Genomic DNA, 25,156 nt, shown 5'->3' with positions numbered 1-25,156 from the left:
ATAATTTGAAACAGTACGGATATTTTTGTAATTTGACGGAAACATGGTTTGCAATGTTTGGATTTTATTGATATTGGTGGGGTTAGCAGATTCTCATAGTTGAACACCACGAGTCCATATTGGTTTATATAGGAGAAGTTTATTTTTGAGATAAATGTGTTTGGTTGTGAGGAGAAGAAGTAGTTGGCGAGAACGGTTGTTTGAGGTAGCGCGTTTAATATGAATTTCCGTGGTTATAGTCTACGTTAAGTGCAATAAACCTAGATAACGAACGTTTTATATAAACATAATATATTAAAATATTATTATTATCATATTATATACAGTATACACATTACCCACTCGTATCACTCGTATACATACATGTTGATTGCCATAATTATGTATGTACCGCAGCGACCAGTTCACACGGATTATAATAATGTTATGTGTTACAATTTTATTATTTGCAGTTTTGTATATAATATGGTTATGTGTTAGCTCTATGACATAAACCATTATCAGGTGGTGCCATTTGAGTTTTCTTTTTTTTCAAAGGGGTGTCAAAATATAAGCGCGCCAATTTGTTTTCTTCGTCTGGCCACTTTTTCTTCATCGTCATAATAATATAGTAAATCACACGTACTTATTTCATGTTTGTGCGGCGCATGTACGCGGGAGTTGAAAGGTTATATATTTAATAATTTAACGAACCAAACACATTTGAAGGTCGGGAAGCTGGAAATAGATTTTGTCATGCATACCAATATAGTATACATTATATACATTCATATAAATAATAAATATACATTACCTCCACAAATATCATGTTATACCTATATTATATATAGGGACGCATTATGGTTTTCATAATATATTTTAACTTTTACATCAGCGCGTTTACATATTTTACAGCACGCCAATAAGACGTTGAAAAGTACACCCTGCCCCCCCCCCCCCAAAAAAAAAAATGGTGCTCTTTCCATTATATATGTAGGTAATATTATACTTTGAAACGTCCTGAAAGCGAACGTCTGACGGACCCATATTATATACAACTTTCGGTTATTATACTTATTACAAGAGACGTAATATGTTTCTATAGGCGCCGTTAAGAACTACTGTGTAAACTAATCTTTTATTTTTAACAATTCGTTTAATATATTATGTTTATTACACATTATATTCTTATTAATTGTACTTTGTTTTCTGTAATTATTAACATAATATATAATATGTTCGAGTCCCTCTGGTTTATTTGAACCATTATGTGAATCATTATTTTATCGATTGCAATATAATTGTTTACCCGGTTTTGTCAGATTTTTTTTTAACGGATCGTGATGAAAAAATTACTTTTCACGTTTCCGGTGTTGAAACTGAACAAAATTCGTATTGACGGATCCGAAAGAATGTTCCTCACTATTTGTATATCCTACGAAACACGTAACATCGTGACATGCAATAATTGACAATGCCCGTCACAAGAGAGTGTATCGTTTTTTAATATCATATCAGCACGACATTAAGTGTATATATATACACTAAACAATTACATACATATACATAGGAACATTTATATTTTTATTTTTTACCTTCGGCGTCAGTGGCCATCGGTGGTGGTTCACGGATATCATTATCATTTACATATAGATGTACATAAAACACTATTGTCACCATTAACAAAATGTACACATAATATATTGTTACACGATATCAACGACTCCGGTGATCAGTAAGTTAAGAGATACCAGGTATATAATAATATAATATATACGCATTATTATAGTATCCTATAATATATGATGTACCTACTAATGTAATATCCGCCGTAAATATATCATCGTATATAACATGTTATGTGTCCGGATTGTCAAGTTGTACGTGATGGACTACGTTATGTGGTACGTGTATATAATAATCAGCCTTCGGCAACAATTTGGACTGTTGAGAGAAAATAGTGTATTATACGGCGTTAGTTTTTGATAGGATATTGCTATATAATGCGTGTAGCGGATATGTCGGACAAATTGTTGGTTTGAAATGCAAAAGCGCGATCGTGCGATAGATTTTTAATCGTTTTTTGATATAATTTCTGCAGTGTGATGAAAAAAAAAAGTAGACATCTTTTGAAAACGTACAATGGGGGGTTTTTTTTTTTAAGAAGATCTTGAAAAACCACTTTTAGGTTTTATAATATGTTTATTATTATCCAATGTTTTGTTTATTACAATTCATTTACGTATTAAATATTAGCCGGGTATTAATAATAATAATAATAATGAGTAATTGTTCGTTCATAAATTAATGTTCTTAAAGTTTCATTTCAACCATATTATATATAGTCACTGTAGTTTTAAAGTTTTTCTGAAAAAAATAAGTTTGTATCACCACACGATACTCCTTAAATCTAAATGGCCTTAATGGTTTCAAAATTCAAGTCTATTAGAAAATCATATGTTCTTTAACAATGTATTTACTTTTTAATATATATATATTTTTATAATCTAATCTGTTCTTAGTGACATTTTGGTTGTTGACCATTAAGTGTATTACAAAAGTAATATTATTATCTAATTTTGAATATAGTAATTACTAAATTACTAATTAGTATTGTAGAATAAAAACTCTCACTGTGTAGTGCACTTTTTATTTGATACTTGTAATTTGTAGGTTACCATACGTTCTTACTATACAAGTACAGTTCTAACTATATTCAACAACTTGACTGTAGAGCTATTATATTATTATATTAGTATACTACATCTTAATTAACTTAACGAAGTTAATAGCTTCAAGTTACGTATAAAATCTCTTGATATTTTGTTACCTAACTGTGTATGTATTATGTAATCCGTATGCAAATCTATATCTTTAAATCACTTCCGGTGACACCTACTGCCTAGGGTGTCTTAAAATAAAATAAAAATATGTTCAAAACGTAATTGTGACTCTTGCTTTATCTCAGTAAGAGTTATCAGGATTCAAAAATATTTTTTTAATAGAGATAATAATATATAGTTTACCACGTTAAATAGTACAACAAAATAATAAAACTACTTAAAAAATCCTACTTACAATAATAATATAAATATAAATATAAAAGGTATAATCTCTTGTCGAGAAAAATATCTTTCAATAAATTAGGTATATCGGAGTATAAGATAAAACTAAACATATAAATATTGAATTCGTTAAAGTTTTGTAAAGTTTTACAATACCTATTTATCATTGTTAATAACCTAGTGCAATGTTAGTGCAGTACGATCATACACAGTTATATTTAAGTCAAAAGCATTTAAACTTTACCATAATGCAGGGTTAAATATTAAATATAATACGTTTTGAGTTAAGTATCCCTTTTTTACGATTGACAATACTTATTCTTAATCAAAAACAGTATTTATACGTATATTAATACTCGTAACTTGGTTTTTCTTATAGGTACTGTATATTTTAAATACTTATCCATATAAAATGAAAAAGCATGTAATAGTTTATAATAAATACATCAAAGTGCTCAAAATAAATTAATGCGTAGTGGCTGATTCGTGAATATTACGCAATTTAAAAACATTCAATTGGAACATTCAAAGATAACAATAATATTCATTAGTATATTTTGAAAGTAAAGGATAATTTTAATTAAATATAAGTAAAAAATTGTAACTGTTTGTAGTGCGTTGTTAATACTTAATGATATTATAGATTATTTATACTTATACATAAATAAACAATGATAGTCATCAACTGATACTTGAACGTATTTTAAAACAAAAAAAATATGAAGGTTGACGCTCTATGACATAAATTTCTGGTAATTTACAAATGCAATGAAATATTAACACATCTATAGGTATTTATTTTGTTTCTTACAAAATGTATAATATATTATTTAAATTAGGTATAAATGAATCATTATATGCAACAGGTAGGTATCTAATTGCAATAGTATTTGTGTATTTTTCATAACTGTAGGCAATCAAAAAGTATGTTAATAAAATCTTATTGATAACATTAAAATAAACGTTTAATAAAAGTATATTTATCATCAATGCTTCCAAAAAATTTTGTTTTATAAAAATCAAATTTTTATGATAAATATTAACACAATATCTTTACTTATTATAAATTACAAATGATACTTTAAAAACTTAAAGTGAACAGTTATTGTTCTCTTGCTAGTTTGCATAAATAATCACCTAACATATTTTAATGAATAAATAGTAAGCTAATGGTCCTTTAAACGTGATTTAGAGGTGCATGGTTTGTCCATCAAATTTTAGTGAACCATTCAATTTATTAATTTTTTATTTTAACACTAGCTCTGGTGTACATTTGACCTCTGATTGTGTGTCAATCATCGTCATAATAGTTGTTTGAACTGAAACATTCAATTCGAAAATAGGTATTAAAAGTAAAATTTATAATTGATTTACAATTTGTCCAAAAAAATAGAAATTATTGCTTATAGACTTAGACTTTTACTTTTAATTACCTACTTATAAAATTCATTCATCCACTCGGTATAGCATACACTTTGCTGTAAGTTAATTTTATCTTATTTATACCAACTCACTTATATTGTATTTTGGTGCTTGTGAGGAGGTACTCAGACTCCAGTTGAAATGAATGCACGATTGTGGTGTAAAGGATTTGCCTATCTATAACCCCGTGTTAAAAATATTGAAATGGATTAAAAATAAACATAATATTATTGTGTTTAATAAGTTATAGATTCTGCTAGACCATAATTATGGCATGAGCGGTAGGAGGAAAAGACTCGGTGAATGTACCTAAGACAGATTTATTACATAAGAAGACTACCCTTAATTATAAAAAGAGAACAATAGATATTAGTTGGAAATAATTATTATATTTAAGGACGCCGTGTTTGAGGAAATGACCAGTTCATTTATTATGTTAAAAATATTATTTAAAATAAATATGAGGTTTGTTTGTATACATCATATACATTTCACGTCATATAGAATAAAAATGCGCACGTTTTAATAAATAATCAACATTATGTAAATATTTTGTAGGAATATTTTTCATATTTCCAGGGAAAAAAATCAACATATTTAAAACAATAAATAATAAATACGCATAGCTGGTTATGGTTAATTATGAATTCTCGCAATAATACTCATATCAAAGTCAATATAAACGTAATATCTACTGCCTACTAACAAATTACATTGAAACAATTTGCAAAGATAAAAAAAAAAATTCTATAAAATAAGTTTTATTTCTGATAATTTTTATAAAATGATGCAGGGACAAATTATTTGATGTATTTGATTTGCGTTTAGTAGCTGTTGTACTACGTCCGATAAAATTATTGATAATTTTATGTCATACTCATTTTATTTAAAAAAAATTATTTGCCATAATATATTGCATATTAAGCAATAATAAAACTTATTAGGTATTCGTTATACTAATATCATATAATGTTATACACCGGTGCAAGTAAAACATTTTACATTATTATTATTTTTTTTTGTCAAATTATTTAAGTATGGAAATCACGTATTTAATCGACTTAATTTTTCAATAAATCATTTACGTATAATAAAAATTAATTTTTTTACTATACTGCGTTAATTGAATATATCGAATTGTATACCTACCCCAAGTCATTAAACTTGATTCATTTTCATAATAGATCGATATATTATATCTTAAATCTCTAAACAACAATACAAAAAATAAGCATTTAAGATAAATGTCAGCGAAAAAGAAAAAGTAAAAATACATAAACCATCATTTATATTTTCAAATAGTCAAAAATGATTAAAATAAGAAAAAGCAATTTCATATATTTATTTTGCGTAATATGAATCAACTTTGTAGTTGAAAGAGATTCGTTTTAGACAAGAAAAACGGCAAAAAAATCCTATAAAATACAAACTTTTATTATCAACTATCAAAATTAAATGTACATTTTACTATAAATTCAGCTGTAACAGTAGTATTTATATGATAATTTTTTTAACGATCGTATTTAAAACTATAATATGATGATTTTTATATTTTTTTTTATGAAAAATGTTGGTTTAAATTTAATCGAATTATAATATTATATTGAACAATTTCTTCTACTCTTTTATTTTATATTCTGAATGGAAATAGTATGAGGTTTTGGTTCTACAATGATGTGTTGTTTTTTTTGCGTCTGGAAACACAAAAAGCGGAAATAATGCTTCACTTTAATCTACAATATTGTGTATGGTTTTTGTTAGAAAATTGTGAGGTAAAAAGTCAAAAATTCCCGCTGCTTTTTTCAATAATTGGAAAAATGTATTAAAAAATATCGGAAAACAGGTATATTTTATGCACACCAGTTTTCGACAAAGTCTTATTAATTGTTCTTTTGTGCAGTTCAAAAAGAAATAGCCAAACTTGAAATTTTCACAAAAATATTTATATTAGTTTTGGCTCTTTTGAGCTATTCAAAGACATTTAAAATATTTAACTTTTTTCGGTGTAAGTATATTGACCGATTCGGTATTTTTAGGTAAAAAATCTACGAAATTGAATAGGTACCTACAAGATTCATCATTGGTTATTTTTAAGTAGTTAATATTTTTTTAAAATTATTTTTTCATTATAATCATCCGTATCTCTAATGTTAACCAATAATAATATTATATGAGCTTTAGTGTGATTCAGATACCATTGTACTTGAAATATAAGCCTTTCACCGGTTAAAAATAGTTATCTAATGTTATATTATGTTGTTGACACTTTACTGAAGTATTTCAAAACTTTTTATAATAATACTTGGCATAAATAATTCATCTACAACGTAAATTTATACAATTAAGATGGATATAAATACATGTATATAATATATATTAAAGTGGAAATAGTTTTGTCGATGTTACATACATACGACGCCTTTGGCGCAATTTGTTTCTAAACTTTTTCATTATACATTTCTACCAAAAAAAATTCATAACACGTAGCATAGAATGTTGACAAAAGAATAGTTCATTAGATATGTCTAAGAAGTCTTTTGTTGAAAGTAAGAATTATATCAAAGTTAAAACTCATTTTCTACAATACATTTCCTGACTTATTGTGTTTAAGTACATAATTCTTGAATTTCTCTGAAAGTATTAAACAATATTAAAACATTTGAATTATCAAATTAGTTTAATTTATTTAAAACTGTTTATTTTCCGATATGAAATGCAAGGGAGTTGAAACTTACTAAAGGAATATATTTATATATTTTGTATTCAATATTAACTACATTAGATGCATAATATCATTAAAAAATAATATAATTCTTTATTTATAACTCTATGAAGTATAAACATTAAATATTTATGATTCTAATAAATATGATTAATGTAATGGTTTTATTAGCTCAATTAGTTGTATGATGTTTTATTATTCTATGATCACTATTTGAGGGAGAGTAAGCACTAAGCATGCAGTTTTTGGTTAGGTCAAAATCTAAAACAAACTATCAATACCAATAAGTAATAATAATTTCTAAAACAAAACAAAAACAAAACAAAACTTGATTTTTTCATAGGTATATAAATATAGTTACAGATCATTAACACAATCCCTGCAAGTAGGTGGGTAGTCTCGAAAATGCGATGCCTTTAATACATCAAGCTGCCAAGAATGAATGATAAACAAGTTTTTTCGTTATTTTATCGTTGCAGATATGTGTTTGAAATAATTCCACCATGTAGCAATATACAGAGACTAGATATGATTAACGTTTAATGTGTTTGGACATATCATAATATTGTTTTATATATTTTGTAATATGATAACATCAATTTAACATTTATTGATTGGTTTCAATTAATTGATTTAAGACATTTTATTTAATTAAAAAATGAAACTTATACCTAATAATATCTGTAGGTTTTTTGGTTAATTTTTAAGATTGTAATATTATGGACACAAGGATTTTTCCGACGGGTTAGCTAGTTTAAAATAATTTTTAGTGTTGTTTAGGTTAAACATTCTCAGGCTCATTATTTAACATATAGAAATATTAACGTCATATGGACTGTTAAGAAAAACCAACAAAATGTATAGTTTTCAAGAATGTTAATGCAGAATAATTTGATGATGGTTTGTTAGGTAGGTAAGTAATTGATAACAATAGTTTATAATTTGTGATCAATAAAATATAATAATATATATAATTGTACACGTGTTTTGTATGGCATCCAATTACATTTTTCAAAAAAAATAATGTGTACTTTCAGAAATATTTAAAACTAACTAACTATATAAGATAAAAATATTTATAATGATTAATAAGTATACATTTAAATGTTTTTAAGTTTAAGGTTTTTACATTATTTTTCTCATACTAATTACCATTATGCTATTATAGTTCGTAGCACATTTTTCTTGCATATATTTATTTTTATTTTTCATTTGATGAAACTCTGTTTGCTATCTATACATATAGCATAATAAGTTGTTGTAATACAAGATAATCAGCACCTATAGTATTTTAGATGTGTTGTGTTTTTTTTTTTATTCAGTGAATCCATCAGAATCATGGGCGTCATGACTAGAGTAAAATGTTGGGGTGTCAAAAAATAATTATCTTCAAATTATTTTCCATTCACTTAGTTTTATTTTCTAATATAGAATTTGTCGGAGTAGCAAAAGTACCCCCCGATAGCGAGTGTCGCCTATGTTCAGATTCATCTGTTCGGTGTGTTCATACAACTTGGTCTGATTTGTTATTTGATAACGGAGATTTTGGATTAATATTAGTTGATATTTTTTAATTGTATTTTGTCAATGGCTGTGGTTAAAAGTGAGTGTGGGCTTATAACAGTTTTAAATTTGATTAGGCAGGAGGTTATTTGGGATGCTAGGTTTTCGCTAGGTTTTCGTTTAGTTTGATCTGTTATTCATTATTATCTATAAGTGATTTTGTAACCTGAGACAAAATAAGGATATTATTTACATTACGTGGGTACGAGGCGCAGATGTAAGGCGGGGTTGACACAATAATAGTATTACGATACTATTTAATTCATTTAAGTTTTCATTTTTGCAAGGGGATTGACGGCGGTTGTTGTTTTCAGAGTTACTACAGGTTTTTGAAAATTTGATATCCACGGTAGTTGGTGGGGGTGATAACCATTAAATAATGAATATTTTACGGGGAGATCACGACGACTTTTGGGCTTTGGTACATGTGTCAGTTCGGTGGTTTTCGCCGCAGCCGACGCATCTGGGTTGCAGTATGCCCTAATGTGACTATAGTTTTGGAAGTTTAGACATTGATATCCAAATTATATGGTTCTTTGTTGATTTGATTTTTATTTTGATATAGCATAAATATTTAAGCTCGAATATATTATCTTTCTTCTTTGTTGTTTAGCGCTGGTTCTAAATCAACAACAACAAAAAAAAAAAAATATAGGTGTAGAGATGTTTGGGATGTTCTTTGACGAGCGTTCGTACTTCATAATGATTCTCGCCAAGAAAACTTTTTGTTCGAGTTCCTTTTTATACATAGGTAAAATCGAGTTGCGTGATGAGATGTAAATTTTTGATAACAATCCGATATGGTTTATTTCCGTTTAATTGGTACGTACAAATTTCGGCTTTTGATTCTTTTAAAAACTTTATGATTGCTCTGTCTGCATTTGGTGAGATAGTATTTAGTTTAAGTAGGTCAGTAGAGCTTTTACATATTTTATTTTTATTTTTTTGCCAAAACTTTTGGTACTTAATCTAGTATTTTGGTTTTGACGAATATTGAAGGCGGACTTTTGTGATGGTTTCGTCATCCGTGCTGGTTTCTATTTCCAAATCGTCATTACGTGATAAACTTTCAAATCTATTGTGACAAGAAAATTGTGCGTGCGCAGCAGTTTTAATTGATTTATATAATGGTGATCATCCTCCTGAATTTAGACGTTAACGACGTGATTTGGACAAGACGACCCCAGTTCAGTTGAGATCGAAGATTTCGTTTATATCTGAATCATTAGTAGAGTTTCTTATTAGATCGTTTTATGGTGTTTAGATTTATAAATTTAATCGACGGCACTAATGGCTTTTGTCTAACGGACGTTGAGGTTTGTTTGGTTGGGAGTTTTAGCGGATGTTTATTGTAGATATCGATGGTCGTGTTCGTGTGTTATTTTCATTAATTTCAAAATTTTGTTTTCGGGGAGTGGTTGAGCATGAATTGCTTTTAGGACAGTAATAAACTCACAAAATCCTGTTAGACGTAATATATTCTGAATAAATATATAGGAGTATATAACTTTGAAAAAAAAAACCCGATTTGTTTTAAGTAAATTTTTTTTTCTAAAATAGCAAGAGCGTGACAAAACCATTTATTGACTGTTGAATTAGTAAATTGACATATAATTTTAAAAGTTAATACATTTTATTTTTTTATCATAATCATGATTTGCTTGTATAGCTTATGATATTTTTTTAAGCCGTATTTTAAGTTTAACAATATGAATATTAATACTTTTCGTAAAATTTTAATATTACAGGAATAGTTAAATGTTTATAAGGATTTAAAGTTTATAAGAGTGAAGAAGTACATCAAAATTATATGCCGTATACATCACTCACTCATATTGTATAAACTTTAAATGCTTGTAGTGAAATAGTTTGGTTCAGTATTCGATATTTTAAATCAAAACTTTATGAAACATATTCTACTTTTAAATATATAAAAAAAAGAAAAAATTTCCATTGTAAAAAAAATTTAAAACTTAATAAACCTTAAAAGTAAAAAAATTGATTTTTTTTTTCAATTATATTTCGTGATTAAATTATATTATTTACTTAAAAATAATTTTTTTTTTAGAAACGCTGAGTATGACTGTTTTTAAAAGTTGAATTTTTAATTTTACATATAGAATGTAATTTAATTTGAATTAAAAATATAATTAGTAGTATCTTTCAGGTACCTATAGATTATACTTATTAATTATGAACATTATTTAAACAGTTGATTTCTAAATTCTTATATTTTCAATGTAAATTTAATATTAGCATTTTGATCTGTAAAATAAAATTTATTTATTTGATTTATAATTAATGTACAAATTATAAAAATATTTGAATAATAAGAATAATATTATACTGTAACTTATAAGTAGGTATATTGGTATATACTATATTTTAATAAAAATATTCTGATATTATTATTAATTTTCTATTAAATGTTTCAGAGACGTAAATTATATATATTTATCAGTTAAGATTAACCAGACTGTGGTTAAGACTATAGTTGTGGTATTTAAAGACGACCGAAGCTAGACAGTAGGTATATTCTGTTTAAAAGCACACTTGTTACAAGCTTATGTTTAAAAGCTTATTCTATCAATTTTATAACTCATAAATATAAAATAATTTTTAAACTACCTTTAAAATTTTTGATGTCTAGTTGGAATAACATGTTGTTTAATTTTATATTATAATTTAATATAATATTTTTGTGATATGATACAATTCAATAACCATCATCGTCATAAAAACAAATTACGTACTTTAAGTACTAACTAATACTTGTGTGTTGATAACAAATTTGCTATATTAAGTTTTGATATCACAAATAAGACGCACTATTGAGTAATAAGTATTGTAATTTGTTGGAGGTATTACAAAGTAAATTATTAAATTTGTAATACTATTACATCTTCTTGCTTTTATATTAGGTATTGGGTATAGATATAATATAATATAATTTTACTAAATTAAATTAAATTAAATCATTATTTTAAATTAATTTTTTGTACGATCAAAGTTTAGTTGCATGTCTATAAGTGTTTTAGCTTGAACGACCACCTCAACGGCTACGAAATAATATGATTCTTCTGATGGTGCTAGGGAATAGGTATGTTACAATGTTACACGGATTCCCAAAAGACACCACCTCTGGTGAAGTAATCAAAAGTAAAGACGGTGTGAGTATGTTTCGCTACCGTAAATTTAATTACACAACAAAATGAAACTGTAAGCCATCGCAATAAAAGAAAACCTAAGACCTTAAACCAAAAATAAATTCTCGACATTTAAGTATTGCGTTTAATAAACTATATTCTACTAGGGCCCAACCACAAGTGTTGATTTCTTCGACGTTTTGAACGTTAGCATCGAATATTAAAAGTTAATAATTATCACACCAAAAATATTTTGAAAACAGACAGACAGACAAAAGACCTTATGTTAGACACTCGTATTGCTTCATTCATCTCTGCTCAATACGTAGTCTCGTGTTTAATAATACATTTAAAAGTAACGAATCGCATTAAAAAATTAACTTTGAGCGAAGTTTGGTTGAAACTAATCCTGGTTACATTTTTTTTTATTAACGTTTATCTGTAGTTCTTCTTAACACTTAGTAAAATTATAAATATAAAACTACTAAAAATTAAATTATGTAAGTACTATACATAGTACTATCCGGTGTTTATAGAACAGAAAACTTTTACAAACAAATTACAAATATATTTATCGCTTGCTCAGTATCAAAAATACAATTAAACATTTTTATTTTACCAATCATATCCGGGTATAATATATTAATGTAACTGTATCCAAGTTTTAATTGAACTGTAGTGCTTGTTGAGAACGTTTTTTAATTTTTACAATTTTTAAGTGCCAAAGTTTTGTTATTAAAATTGAAGTTCGAATTTGCTTATATTTATTACATTTAAAAAACTTTTGATTTTAGAATTACCAGAAAGTAAATATTTAAATAAAACTGCAAAGTTTTGATCACTAAACATTTTTTAATGCCTTTGATAAAAAATAGTACCTGATGAAATATTTAACTCTAAAGATTGTGAAATATGTATTTTTCTTTTTTGTGATGTAGATGTGTATGATATAAATGTTAACGATCAAGATTTAAGAGAAGCATTAATATTAATAAATAATATTAAGTGGATGCTATCCATAGTTTTGTTGTTTCCGTCTTACACACATAAGACATAGCAAATTTTCATTCCCTAGTTTTAATAGCGAGACGGAAAAGTTTGATAATAGGTCAATTTATTAACCCACTCCAGTATCAAAACTATAACACCATACTCTAATTTGAAACCAGTGAATACAAATTTGCAAGTCATACGTGTGTAAGACGGACACAACAAATGTAAGGGTAGCGTCCTCTTAAATTTTCGTGTGTTGAGTGTTGACAACTTCACATTTTATAATTTTTAAAATATCATTACAATTCGATCAAATTGAAGTCATTGGAATAAAATCAATAACAGTAATTATGATGAACATAAAATTATTATTTTTTATTCAGATGGTCCTAGGAAATTATAAAATTACAATTACAGTTAAGTATACCATTATTTAAAATATAAGTTATTTTCAATGTGTACAGATTGGCTTTTAATTTCTATGAGTAAGTTGGATAATCTTCATAAATAAATATTATAATCTTATTGTAATCTTATAATTTGTCTGTAAATTATTTTATTATTATGCCAGCTATTAATATCTTAATATAACTTAAAACTTGGAGATTTTAGTTGTAATTAATATTTCATAAAGTTAATATTATAATGCAATCGTAGATCGTTACACATTTAACATATGGGTAAACAATGTATGTGTTATAGTTAACCGTGTTATTAATTATTCCTAACTTATGATCAACTGATGTGTTTTGGGTTGCGATAGTTTATTGGCCAAGCTGCAAAACTAGAGTATAATAACGTTATATTCGATTCTGTTTTTAGGTTATACACTTGAAACCACATAAAATATATTATACATTTTGAATGAAAGAGGGACTAGAAAATCGTAGAAAAATGGTTAAAGCGAAAGATAAGTCGATAAGGTTAACGGTGGTAGTGAGTAGAAGGTATTTCTCATGGGAATTGATAACTTATAAAAAGTAAAATAAAATATGGGAATAGAGAGAGAAACGATATTTTTGTTAGGACATGGAGTAAACATTACAAATCGTTGTAGCACATTGCAACCGTTATAAACTAAAATCCTAAAGCTTCAAGCGTCAAATATTAAGTGAGATGAGTCTGTAAGCACATATGAGCATTTTCAGATCACTTGACTATTTTAACAAAGAATCGACATTTTATCAATAGAACTCGAAATAAGTTCAACGATGATGATCAACAATAATTTGAAATTTGACTTACTGACTACTATAATATGCGTGTATATCACTTGAACAACATTCAGCTGTGAAACTTAAATCATAAATTTGCCAATACATATTATATAATATTATACAATGCATCTGTCAACGATAAACGTTTGATAAATTCGTTCATAAACGAAATACTTCGAATGTATAACTTTTAATTTGACTTCATGGTTTTTTTCTTACTGCATATAAAGGACTTATTACTATCCAATTTTTTGAAATGTTGAACATTTTTTTTTGCTTGTGCACTCAGAAATTAATCATTTTTCTATTATTAATTTGTCTCTTGAGTCTTGTATAGAATAAGAACACCAATTCAAATAATTCAAGGTCATGGGTTCGAATAAATTGTGTTACCTTTATCGTTGAACATACATACTGTAGGTACATGTAACATACACAAATAATGAATATGTAACGAACAAACATTACCTAAACGAACATTTTTGTACCGACATATGTATTTTAATAAATATTTCATCTCTCAGATATAGTAGTTTGTTACACGGTGTATTCAAGTAAAAATATATGTAATAATATTATTGTTAAAAATATTTAGAGGTATTTAATATTTATTTATACCTACGCGTTTATCATAAATTACATCTAAAACGGAAAACTAGTTTTTATGATTTTAATCTTAAAAGTACATCATTTTAAAAATCTTTTTTATAATAATTATTAATACCGAAATACATGTAATTTATATTGAAAACTAAAATAAATGAAACAATTTAAAAGTAATATAACTATACACAGTGTCTATGAATAACATTTTCTGCAAAGTTAATAATATTTTTATACGTTTTATGGAAAAGAAGTTTAAACTTACGCTATTAAATACTAAAAACAAATTATTATAAATGAAGGTTATTAGTTTTATCAAATTTAAAAACGTTATTGGTTCGAAAGTACGACATTCTTAGACTGCAGCTAAGAGATTTGGTTTTTTAAATCATTATAATTTTTTGTAAGATGTAAAAGAGATAATTATGCAGTAATCTTCTCTAAACTTTAGATAAGATTCTCATTAAATTAAACCATAACAATAACTGTGTAATGATAAAAAAAAAATTATATTAAAACAAACTCTTTTTTTTATTGTTTTAATAGTGTAAGGTAAGAGACAAATTTTAATTCTGTCTAAAATAATCGTGAGCATTGGTCAATTAGGCGATGAGGATTAAACATAAATGAATCATTAATTTTAAAACGTGTCTACCTTAGGAATAATTTTTTGGCGTAAAATAATAAGAAAAAAAAACTATATTCAACGACATTAAACCAAAAAGGCCAACTTCTTCAGTCGATATACATAAATATTTTAGCGAGTAGGTGAATTAAGTTAACCCAACCTATATAATGAATACTTTTGCAAGTTATTTCCATGATAAAACTGTCTATCCAAACATAATTATTTTCATTCATACATTATTATATGTTTGACAATTTTGTTTCATAATTATTCATAATAATATACACAATATATATACTGTTCTATAAAATAAAATACACATAGTTAGTATTTAGTATGTGTAGAAAAATGATTAATATTTCATATTTAAATTCCAAGTGGCATAAATCAAATCGAAAGATTATAAGACAATAACAATACTGCAGGTATAGGTACTTTAATAAATTATTATAAATTCAATTCAATAAAGAGTTATACGTTAATTTATCTACCACCAATATATGGGCTTTTGACACAACTAAACCGAAATTACCTTATCATTTTATTATATATTTCGAAAGAAGGTAAACCATTTCCTCAGGCCACAGCATTCACTAAGAAATATGACTCCATCTCGGGAAGTATACAAAAGCACAAAAGTCACTACTTTTGTCAAACCTACTTAAGCGATTCACAAAAATGGCTGTTGGTTTCGTTGGGTTCCAGGGAAATAGTTATATTTTATTCTATAAAATACTGGGCAATTTGTTTTCAAAAAAAAAAAAAAAAATTGATTTCAAATAAAATGTAGATTATCAATAACAGTTCGTTACGGTATAGATTTTTGGGAATCAAATGATTAAATCGTTCAAGGTACATCTCAATACTGGTATCAAACATGTTTATATAACATATTGTTTACCTCATTGAGTTAAAGCCGCAAATATTTTAGTCAAATTTAAAACTTGCATTTTTCAAAATCTAATCTTCCCTATTATATAAAAATAACTCAAACGACTAGGTTGTATTGATATTTATTTCAATTTAAAATTGCTGGTGGATAGAATTTTTACGAATGTTTACCCATGACTTTACGATGTCGTAACAGTGACCACGGTATATATCAATTTGAGATCCAAAAGCTGGCCACTCACGTGTCTCTTAACCAATACAGATAACTCGGGCACAGAGGAAATTTGTTTGTATTAGATTTTTCTATTTTTTCCTCTGGAAAAGTATATAATGTTTTATTTTGTTATTTTATGTGTAGGTATTAAGCAATTTGATGTGTGTAATGTATCTATGTCCTAATTAATATATAATTGGTGTTTCGGGTTCCTATGATATTTATATTGCATTATTTTAAAAACATATTTTTATTATTTTAATAACAATTACTTAATTGAAAGTATCTTCTAACAAACCCTAAGGACTCTCATCCACCATCAGTTGCGACGACGTAATATACAATTACACTTTTTTAGGAAATAAGAGAACTATTTAAGTTTACACGCATGCAAGTACGATCTATTTTATCTTTTCCATTTTGTGCCACTCTAAGACATATGCTTATATTTCACCACCACCGTGTTCCGCGTGTAAGTAAACCGCGTGGTTAACAAATCATCGTAATATAGGAACCTACCGAATTGTTGTAAATTCTTGGTAACTATTTTACCATGTGGTTAGGCAGTTATTAGACGTGGTTATTAATGAATGATTATCGATCACGTGGTTATATCAATGATTAAGTGGTTAAATCATTTTACTTTAACAACAATATAATATAATTTAATTTGGCGAGCAAAAAGAACATTTAGAAATTAACATATCACACGGTTACACCGCAGAACGCGACGTCTAGGTAGTGGCGCGGTGGCAGTGGAATTGAAGTACCTACACTTACCTCAAGAAATTAAGTCTAAAAAACTTTTATTTATTTAAAACGATTCAAATTAATGTTACACACAGTGTGCGGTGCATTACAATCCTTCAGTAAAAAAAAAAAATAAATAAATAAATAAATGAGTGTTTTTGGAATAAAGTAGGTATATTTTTAGTCGTTATTTTACGATTACACTGAAATGCAGTATAATTCAACTTTTATAATTTATAGTTTGTTATTTTTTTTTTAGTGCTGTAAAAACTTTCGTTGACTATAAAAAAAAAAAAAAGCGTTCCACGGCATGTATACGGTTATTCGAATTTCGATACATATTATTATTATTTCAAGTTTTATTTTTCGTTAGTATCCGTTTGATTCATTTATTCTCGTTATGCACGTTTCGTTACACCACTACCAGATAAATATGCTTTTGCCACAGTCTACCGGATCTGGTAATAAAACTCGCGCAAACATAACTTACCGTGTAATTTCTTCACATACCACTTGAAAATATGCGGCGTTTCAAAATCACCGGAGCGTTTAGCTAATCGTATAACGAGCGTTATACCGGCACAGATTTGAGGTACCTACCTAACCCATAGGTTACCACCGTACAATTATCTGTTCGGTGTTTGCTTTGTGCGTTTGAAGTGATAACAACGCGTGTCGCTATATTATCGCGATGAAGAGGTTGTAAAGTGCAAATAAAGTCGACCCGGCGGCTATATTATACTTACCTATCGGAAAGTGCCCATTATCAGGTGCATCGTATTTTTGCATAGCGCGCCGTAATAAAACAATTATTTTTTTATCGGTGCACTTATTGTACTATTGTTATTGTTACTATTGTTGTGTCACGGACAACTCATTAAAATCCGATATTATCGAATAATGCGTATTAATGTTGCGAAGAAGAATATAAAACAAATTGAATGTACGCGACCGTCTACGGTGTTCAAACTTAATGACTTACACGTCATGCAATAGTTATGGGGTACGAAATTTGAAATCTATCGGTCGTACATGTAAATATATTGAATAGGAAGTCAAAAAACATCTCCTGTGTCAAAAACCATTAAATGAAAAGACACAAAATAACCGAGTTTGACAACCACCGTGATGTCAAGGGTTTACACGTACATTATAGTTTCTGATTCGTAATATAAAAACATGTTTTGTCGGAAAAATGCATATAAATATATTTATGATTTTTAAACACACAATTAAGCGAATGAATAAATTTCAATCGCCATAATGTTGTCTTCATTATAACGATCAAAACTTTCTGACATTATAATTGCTTACAAATTATACACACAAAAAATTCTATCAATATATTTTATTTCAAAAATCATAAATCATAAATCTGTATAATATATTTTATAAATTATTGTTAATATTAATCGAAATTTATAATCATAGGTTTTATTACCTATACCTACCTTTTAATAATTTTGCTTCCATCAACTATTCAAAACTGTCTGATGAATAAATTAACATATTCTATAGTTGAATAAACATTACTTTAAATCATATTATTATCAATTGGTTATTTTATATATATATATATATTACATATATAAGATAATATACTGTAATAATTGTAATAAATAATCCAAATATGAAATAAAAACTTACACTAAAATATATTTTATTTTGTCGCATATTTCTCTCGCGGGACGCATCAATTTTATTCCTACAATCTTACGAATATAATATAATATACAAAATTTGACTAGGTACCAAAATGGCTGCAGTAGTAGGTAGTAAAAATGTTTAAAATATGTTTATTTTGTTTTTCATTTGGTTATAAAAACGACAGAAACCTTACAGCTGAAGCAATTTTCAAGGAAAAAATTACCATAATACTATTGGATGGATAATATCAAAAAAAGATTAACCAAAATGTTTCTTTTGATGTCAAAGATCAGTAAAATTTAATAATTTTAATATATTGGCGTAACATTATTGATGAAAAACATAAATTTTTAAATATTTTTATACGAGTTTATTTCACATTTCCTAATAAGATAAATTAAGATACCATATTTTGATTTTGCCTACCGTTTCTATTCTAATATTATCTGTAACAATTTACATTCACATTACAAGTATATATTTTAAATAATTGTTATCTGTAATTTTTTTTTTTTTTTTTTATGATAAAATATTTTAAATATTTTCGTATATAATAATACAAGGAATAATATTATTACTCAAGAATTATATATTACAATTATTATGTTGATACCATTAGGTAAAATATTTTGAATTAGTATAATTATTATAACCGTACCCACATATTATATTATGTAATGTTATTAGCGCAGAATTAATTTTTGTAATTTTGGTACACGTTTAATTAAATTTGACAATTTAAATAGATATAATATCACGTGGTATAACAAAATCAGCTTATTCAAATTTACGTTCAAGGTTTTAATTCATTCCAACTAACCATGCTACATTAGATATTCATGTATTCGAATGGTTTTACGGTGAAGATCCTTAGCTGCAATAGGTGTTTCTTACTCGACCTCGGATTTAAATCTATGGGTAAATTGATTCTAGAAGCTTATATTATCCTGGATGATATTTCATTGCTATTGAACTTTTTCCCTTTGGCAGGGTTTTTCATCATATTTTATGCGTATCAGAGATGTTATATTGGATTTGGGTGGATAACAAATGTTTGTCCAAACAATATGCTCAACAACACGTTCGTACCCTTAATTCTCGTGAGCGCCATGGTTCAAGTATGAAATTCAATCAAAATTATGATTTATTTTTGCACGTCGTGGTAAATCATTAAAATAATAAAATCAAAAAAATGTTCACAACGTTTATAATCGAAGTTATAATTTTAAATCTTTTGTGATCGCGAAAATTAGGACAGGGGATATGAAAAACACACGTTTTTGGTTCTGCAGCCTTCTATCTATCAAAGTAACCCCTTAAGTTTCGGAATCTAGGCTGATAATGTAATTCATAAAGTATAGTCACAATAATACACCGTAACTGTAAAATGTAATTAAGGTCGAATTTCCATTAAGATCCGAACTCCGTAGCAACATCATGTATCACAAAGACCAATTAATTTCCCTTACATATAACACGATATTAGATTTCGACGGCGCTAATGTCTAATTCTATTCAATTAACAATTTTGAATTTCTTCTAAAAGCAATCATTTTTTTCGAGTCATTAGCAAATAATAAATCGTACTGTTGAAAATTCATAAAACTTTCAATTTTGGTAGCTAGTATAAGGTCTGAAAATGTAATATAAAGTTACGCATAAATGATTGCTCTTACATCAACCCATGAATATTGAAAGTACATATTATGCACAATGTTTGTTTTTAGATATTATTTCAAGTTCCAACGGATATCGAAACGAAAAATAACGATTTTAGTTATTTTTTTGTAATTCAAAGAATATCATCGTAGGGACTATTTACCATTACGTAGGTACATAAACTATTAAATTATACCATACTGTGGTATACACCGTACTTCAAAATATTATTAGATATTTAAAACTTTTATTTAATTATAAAAACTTGTAGGTGGTCGGTTATTATTAATCAGTTTGATTTTGTTTTATTATATGTATATTTGCTGCGTAGCTGTTGGTATTATTAATATAATTCAAAATATTAATTTGTAAGGCGAAACAAAAACAACAATTCATACGAACCTATTTTTTTTCAAAAATATAAAGGATTAAAGGATTATACAAGTTGATTACACAAGTTTTCGTTTTAGAGTACCCAAAAGAATACGTGACGTATTAAAAAATAATTCCTCGCGGCTTCGCCAAGTTTTGACCCCGGCTGTTAATAGAGCCAATTTCTGTTTTATGTCTGTAATGTTCTTAAGAGACTAATCCCAGGTGTTCTATGTAGTTGGTGGGGAAAAAAAAATTCATCATAAATAATAATGTAATACAAAAGACTCATTTATTCCATTTGTTTGGTTTGCCATGTGCCCATATTATTTACGAACCATATAATATAATATATGATGTAAACGTACACCGTAGGTATACTATTCCGTATTTCAGTACATAGCATGATAAACAATGTGCCACTCCAATACCGCTGATTAAACTTAGATATTCAAATCCCACTGTATAGATACTTTAAATAGAATGACAAATGACTTGTAACAGATAGTAAATATAAATAAATTATACGCTGCCACGAAATCATCATCATATTGAAATCCCACTGTTACTATTATGTTGTGTTTTGATTATTCCTCGCACGGTGAAATATTTAAATAGAGTAGCGAAAAATTGAGTTAAATAATAAATATGCAAAATATTTCTTTTTATTAAATGGGCTGATTAATAGGAACGTTACACCCGCGTGCTCTGTCTCATTCTTAATAACGCGTAATACACGTCAAATTGAACGTTTGGAAGAATCTGTTTTTTTTCTCTTTTTTTTTTTTTAATATTAGAGTGAACTGACCAAATTTAAAGGCAAGAAATTATCTAGGGCCCCTCACATTCGATTCCACGATGACTGAAGTAAATACGTATTTTACATTTTAATATAATATATGTTATAAAGTTTGGGTCACTCATTACTTATTTGTATTTGGGAATTTTCGTTAAAACATACAATTTTATGCTGGAAAGTTTTTCATTTATACTTAGATCTTGTAATACTTAATTTAATTAGTAATACGAATTAAACAGTGAAAGAAACTTTAATTTTCAAAAATGTCAGCTCTTAAAAATTAAAATAAGATAACGAATCGTAAGTATATTAGTTCGACAGGAGTGAAGATTTTTCTTATAGATAAGTCTTAATTGTTTTTCTCACTCAAATCTCAAAATGATAATAAATTAAGGCGAAACTGTTAAAAAGATATATAATACACAACGAGTATAATATGTATAGTCATTGCAATGTTTGTCAAGCCTTCTCAACTCTAGATTAAATTCCTCTAAATCCCATGATTTATTTGTTTAAATTTTTAATCATCTCAAGTCATCGGCAATAACTGATTTCATTGATTGTATTCTTTATACCCAAACCAAAAACGATTTAACTGCAAATTCTTATCCCTAAATTTGTTCTTAAAATATCTTAAAAAGTTTCAACAATGATTTCAGTACCTATACCTACTTAATGTATTAACATTTAACCGACAAAATGTATTACCCAATATATATGTTATGTAAAATGTAAACTAAGTTAAGGTTATTTGTTTATAGAATCCTCTTAGTACATAGTATTATATTAAAATAAAAAACTAAAATAGTAATATTCATGTAGACAAAAAAAAAAAAAACGACCAAACAATACAAAACATTGAACAAAGTCAATATGAAATAAATAGGTAACAAATATTTGAAAATATCATAATAAATAAACCCAATGGCAAAGTATTCGTATTTAAATGCGATTTACACGTAATTAATTGCGCAGTTACACTCGATAATAATACACTTTAAACACCATCGATGTTTTCCAAGTACCAATAATGGCAATAATAATATGCTGTATTCATTATACAAGATATTTATATCTATGCAGTAGGCGTAATAAATAATGTAACATAAAAATTTGCAATTAATTAAATACATCTATCAAAAAAAAAAAAAAAAATAATCAAGATAGGTATAATATAGGGATTCAAATTATGAAATCTGATATTGAAAAAAAAACATATGGCACTATGCTTGAAAATAATATTTGTTAAATGGGAAGAGTTTTATTTGTTACAATAGAAGACATTATTATAACTGGCAAAGGAATAATAACATTCTCATAATATTGTCTTACACACGGAAAAAACGAAACAGTTTTTTGTACTAAAAAAAATAGTAGGATTGGCTGTATATACATTATAATTTCTATAGGGATAGCTATAAGATTAATCAGATTTACTAAAATATTATAGTCAAGTTATTATAGTTATTCGAACCGAAATATGCTATTTTAACTATATTTTTTTGTCAATTCAAACATTAAAAACTGCATTAACTATAGTAAACCTAACCATATATATCTATTATATAATATTATATAATATTTAACTATATAATATCATAGTAATTTTTTTTTCGTGCACTTACAAAAATAGTCGTATAAGAAATAAATAAATACGTTACATATCATTATCATTATCAAGATAAAACTAGGTACCCATATAATTTTATTTTGCATTTAAATACATATTTTGCATTTTTGATTTTTACACATAATATTTCATCTTATTTCTTAAGCTTTTTATTGCATATTTCATTAATTTAAAAAAAAACTAACACTTTTATAATATTAATTTATGGAAATCGTTAAAAATTAATTTAAACTTTTAAGTGCATATTGTTAAGTTTTCAACTTTTGAAGTGCACGTTATATGCATGAATATACTGTGATATCTTAGAGCTGAAAGTCATCTCGCTGCCATAATAATTATCTAATCATCAAGCATTTAAGTCGACCCCAGTTTTGAGTCAACAATAAAATAGATTTATCTTGTTTTAAATCGTGGGATGAAACAATATGAGAAATTGTGCGTTTGAAGTTGCAAATGTTTTGTGTGGAATGGTGACAAAAATGTTAGCGTGGGAGGAGGAATTCAAACCAAAGTGGTAAGCATGCGTTGACAGTCAGTTATGACGGAATTTATTAGTTGAATTACTTGAATTCATATCTACACATCAAAATATATAATATAATATTATCACCACAAACAGAATTTAACATTCGTTTGGTTAGCATTTGGTTAGAACTTTCAATAATTAAAAACATAAAATGTTAAATGAAAATTAATTAACGGTATTATATACAGTATATAGATATAGGTAGTAGGTACACGTCAAATTAATTACTTAAATAATTTTAATAAAAGTTTTATTAAGATCGATTGGAACTATACATCTTACAGAAAAGTTTTTACAGTCCAAGTTTTATCTGTTTTAATTTATCGTACCTTCTTTTTTGAAAAATCGTACATCAAAATGTGTAATTAAATTAGTTTAGGACGCCTAACCGATAAACATTTTATATATTTTTTTCATTTCAACCGCAAGAATGGTTATTGCGTTATTTCTCACTGTAACCAAGCGGTCCTATAAAATTAGGGTTTACCGAGTTTGGGGAAACAATTTCGGCACCGCTATTATGACGATATCGTTTCGGCAAGTTGATATCTGAGCAATATATATATATATATATATATATATTATAATATATAGAGTCGGGTACAGTACTGATTGGTGATTCAACAGATGGAATTATAGACTTTGATTAATAAGCTTTGGTTGATAGCAACAAACATAGGGTCATACAGAATAGCAATGGTATATAATGTGACAGTTAATACCTACCTACAATGCGCATGATGTTACGTCGAATATGATATATTAGTTTCCTTAATGTATAAATTATATTTAATTTTTGTTCAAATTATATATACCCACTTAATTATCATTTTATATCGAATTAAATCTTCACGGTTTATATAGATAATGGATGACGAAATGTATATATTTTTTGAGGGCATTTTTTCAATTCAAAATATTTAATTTTCCATTAAATAAGCAAGGAATTAATTTACATATTATTTAAAATATTAATTAATACAATTACATTTGAAATTAAATTTATGCTAATATTTTTTTTTAGACAACGGAGTGATTAAAAACTAAAAAGTGAACGGTTATTATATTAAGGAAGAATTACGACAGTCGCGATGTATCTTAAAACCATAAAATATTTAGTACATAAATATTGATTCGAATATCTTACTCATTTAACAACATAAAAGTTATAAACAAACAAAATAATATATTATAATTGTGTTCATTAGCCTGAAAAGGGATTTTTAAAAATCTTCGATAGTACATTTTGTGTCCCATAAAAAAAATATACAGCCATCCATTTTAAATCATAATTGTGTTAATTAAATATGAATGTAAATAGTAAATCTAA

At 26.7% G+C, this 25,156-nt stretch overlaps 1 protein-coding gene across 1 annotated transcript in view; it reads left to right on the top strand.

The window, feature by feature from the left end:
* LOC132952156 (potassium channel subfamily K member 1-like) overlaps nucleotides 1-25,156 on the top strand; it is a 41,441-nt gene that overhangs the window by 980 nt on the left and 15,305 nt on the right. The window lies entirely within an intron of this gene.

The sequence above is a fragment of the Metopolophium dirhodum genome, chromosome 9 (genome assembly GCF_019925205.1).
Source record: "Metopolophium dirhodum isolate CAU chromosome 9, ASM1992520v1, whole genome shotgun sequence".
Classification (NCBI taxonomy): Eukaryota; Metazoa; Arthropoda; class Insecta; order Hemiptera; family Aphididae; genus Metopolophium; species Metopolophium dirhodum.
Note: the sequence above shows the minus strand (reverse complement) of the source record. Positions and strands in the feature narration are given on the sequence as shown.